Below are 4426 nucleotides of genomic sequence, written 5' to 3' on the forward strand. Positions count from 1 at the left end.
ACAGTTTTTGCTATTTTTTGCGACACATAATGGCTGTCGCAAAATAGCTTATTTCTTGTAGTGTTATTACTTAATGCATTGTTTAGTGAATGCATTGTTACGGTTTTGATATTTTTTGATAAAGTTTGGCAGTAATGCATTGTTTAGTGAATGCATTGTTTTAGTTTCAATACTTAATGCATTGTTTCACATACTAATATCTTATATATATGAGACTCCTTATATAATGAATGGAGATAGATGAAATATGATTTCTATCTTATCACTTTGGCATAGGAAGTTAGAATCAATTGTTCATCATCACAAAATTTCAAATACTTTTTACATTGAATTGCAATAATCCTACAAGTTATTGTAATTGTTTTTCGTTGTATCTCCCGAGTAATTTCCGTGATACCCGGTTGTAGTATAGGATCGGAATTAAAATTTTGGAAAAGTGATCTCTTTCACGCCTCGAAGTATTTTGTAAGTTTCATTTCCATTTTTCTTTGTGACCCTTGCTTACCAGAAAATTCCCAACAATCCAAAAGTATAAATTCTAAAAAGATGGCAAATGTGAAGAAAATGATGACTAATTTCCAGAAATTGGACAAGTTTGAAGGTGTGGATTTTCGATGGTGGCAAAAGAAGATGCATTTTCTATTGACATCGCTCGGTGTGGCTTATGTTCTCACATCCCCAAAGCCTTTGGAGGAGGAAAATGGAGACGTTGGATGCTACTAGAAAGAGGAACAAGTGAGAGAATGATGACTACATATGAAGTGGTCAAATCCTTAACGGTGTATCTAGTGAATTGTTTAATGTTTATCAATTTCATGAGTCCGCTAAATTGCTTAGGGATAAACTAGAGTCTAAGTATATGGTCGAGGATGCATATAGCAAGAAATTTCTTGTTAGTAAGTTCAATAATTTTTAGATTTTTGATAGTAGGCCGGTTATGGAACAATTTCATGAAATCCAAAGAATTTTAGGGAGTTTTAGGAAACAAAATATCAATCTTGATGAGACCTTTATTGTTTCTTCTATAATTGATAAACTATCATCATCTTGGAAAGATTTTAGGAATGCTTTAAAGCATAAGAAAGATGATATAAATCTTGAGGGCTTGGCTTCTCACATTCGGATTAAGGAGGAAATCCGAGTGCAAGAGGGACAAAAGGATGTTAATCCTATTTCAACCATGGTTAATGTTGTGGAGGATGCTAAGTCTAATGAGAACAAGAGAGGAAATGATTAAACAAAAACAAAGACAAAAAGACTAAAGTGGGAAGTGATGGTTAATAATCACAAGGTTGTTTGATTTGTGGAAAACCCGGTCATTTTAAAAAGGATGTACCATTTGGAAGAAATGATGAGTAACAAGAAAGCTCAAGGTAGGAAAGGCAGGTCAAGCCAATCCCAAGACAAGCAAGGTTGTACTTGTGCACAAATTTAATTTAATTCTTTAATGAGTTATTTGTGTGTAATTTCTGAAATCCTATGTATGTGTATAGGTTTATACTTCTTGGTACATCAATTCAAGAGCATCGAGGCATGTTTGCAAGGATCGTTCGTTGTTTAAATCCTTCGTTAAGGTGACCAATGGTGAGATTCTTTACATGGGGAACGATTCCACCGCAAAAGTACTAGGCAAGGGACAAGTAGAGTTAACGTTTAGCTTGGGCAAATTTCTTATTTTAAGGGATGTTTTGTATGCTCTCGAGCTTAGGAGAAATCTTATGTCCAGTGCTATCTTGAACGTTTAGGATTAAAAATAGTTTTGAGTCAGATAAATTTATATTTTCTAAAGGTGTTTTATTTGTAGGACTTAGTTACTTATGTGGTGGAAGATTTAAACTTAGTATGTCTAATACTTTGAAAGACAATTTGTGTGTTGTTAATGATTGCTCTTCTTTATGGCATGTAAGACTTGGACATGTTAAATATAAAATGTTATATTTTAAGGATAGAGAAGTGTAGGACATGCATGTTAACAAAAATCACAAGGAAACCATTTCTAATGTTGTAGAAAAGAATAAAGCATTGTTTGATTTAGTGCATAGTGATCTATGAGATTTTCATAGCACACCTTCCTTAGACAAAAAAAAAAAGTATTTAATAAATTTCATTGATGATATTCAAGATTTTGCTATGTTTATTTATTGCATTCTAAGGATGAAGTCCTTGACAAATTTAAAATCTGCTAGAATGAAGTATAATTGCAAACAAACAGTAAAATCAAAAGATTAAGAACCGATAAAGGTGGTGAATACTTAATCCATGTTATTTCCAATCAATAGTAATAGTACATGAAACTACAGCGACACATTCACCACAACAAATGGTGTAGCGGAAAGGGAGAATAGGACTTTAGAAGAAATGGTTAATTCCATGTTATCCTATTTGGGATTGAGTGATGGATTTTGGGGAGAGTTATATCAACTGTTTGTTATATTTTTTACCGAGTTACAATGTAAAGGAATGAGATAACCCCATATATATGAGCTATGGTATAAAAGAAAACCAAACTTGAGTCATCTCAAAATTTGGGGTTATAAGGCAATTGTAAGAGTGTCAAAACCTAAACGTAAAAAGTTAGGTGAAAGAGGAGTGGAATGCATTTTTATACAGAACATGGAAATTCCTATAGGTTCTATGTGATTGACCAAAATGTCTATTGGTTGTTTCATACCACCATTGAGTCGAGAGATGCATTGTTTGATGAAAATAGATATTCATAAATTCCGATCCTAGACCAAAGGATATAACTCCAAATACCAATGCTCAAAGTTTTGACCAAATTAAATTTAATCAAGAGATAGATGAACAAACTCATTTAGAGGAGGCAACAACATCATCATCTTAACTAGGAAAAGTAAGAGATCAAGGAATTATGTTACGACACAATTTCCATCATTTTTAATGTGGAAGATGATCCTTTGACCTATGATGACGCTATGAGGTCTCACGATGCTCCATTTTGGAAGGAAGCTGTTATTGATAAAATGCATTCTATCATGGGAAACATTATTTGGGTGTTAGCTAATTTACCACCAAACTGTAACCAATACGGTGCAAATGGATCTTCAAAAACAAGTTGAGGATTGACGAATTTGTTAAAAAGTTCAAAGCCCGGTTAATGGAACAAGGTCTTACATAAAAACCTGGTATCGATTATTTTGATATATATGCACTGGTAGCTAGAATCTCAACTATAAGGTTGTTGATTAAACTTACGGCTGTCCATAATCTTGTGATCCATTTAATGGATGTCAAAACCGCATTCTTTAATGGAGATCTAGAGGAAGAAGTTTACATGCGACAACCGGAAGGGTTTGTTGTGGAAGGTCAAAAAGGAAAAGTTTGCAAGTTGATTAAATCTTTGTTTGGACTAAAACAAGCACCTAAGCAATGGCAACAAAATTTTGATGACGTTGTGTTATATAATGGTTTCAAGTTGAACAATTCAGACAAGTATATATATATAGCAAATTTGATGACAACGATAAATTTGTCATAATTTGTCTATATGTAGATGATGAAAGGAATGGTGTCCTTCCAACAAGTGTATTATTCAGATAGAGGGTTCAGAATTATCAGGAAGCTAATTCTTCAGTGAGATCAAGTGATCGGAATACCTGGGTGGAGGCCGCTTCCGATCTGTAATATATTAGCGAACAATTAATATTACAGCTTTATCTTGACTGAACCCTTCGGGTCGAACCCAAAAGAACTGCCGATCCGAACCGACGAATCAATCCGAAGGATTTGATGAATCACTAGAGTATTACGAACATAGACGTCGGATACCGAGCCTAGGGCAGCGTGACTGAACGTCGCAAAATCAACAAGTAACAAGTTAGAGCAAAGCCGTAGCATCACATTAGCCTAGCCATGTGGTTGCTAGGCTAGCTCGAGCTAGCAAAGCACCATCGCAGCACCATGCGTGCTTGCGTGTGTGCGTGCATCAGTGGCACTAGGCGCACAGCACGCCTCGCATTGCTAGGCGCTTGCGTGTGTGCGTGCCTTCGCATGGCACAGCACCATCGCAACGTGCTTACTTGCGTGCGTGCGTGCCTTCACATGACAGCACCAAGCAGCAACGGCACGCTGTGCTTGCTTGCGTGTGTGCATGCTTTCGCATGGCAGCAACGAGCTAGGGCCTTAGCTCAGCAGCATGCGTGGCTCGCTAGCAGCAAGTATGCGCTGGATGGGCTATGCGTGCTTGCTGTGCTGGGCTGGCTGTGCTAGCTGGCCAGCAAGGCAAGCTGCCAGCTCACCATTGCCTTGATGTCGGTTTAAGGGGAGTGGGGACCTAGGCTTGGAGCAATGCCTTGGGGAGCAAGGCAATGGTCCCCCATGGTTATGGTCCTCACCTAACCTCTCCTCTCCTCATGCCACTTGTTGATTGTTGATTGCATTGTTTTATAATTTTTTTTTATTTAAA

Source organism: Chenopodium quinoa, unplaced genomic scaffold (assembly GCF_001683475.1).
Source record: "Chenopodium quinoa cultivar QQ74 unplaced genomic scaffold, ASM168347v1, whole genome shotgun sequence".
Taxonomy (NCBI): domain Eukaryota; kingdom Viridiplantae; phylum Streptophyta; class Magnoliopsida; order Caryophyllales; family Amaranthaceae; genus Chenopodium; species Chenopodium quinoa.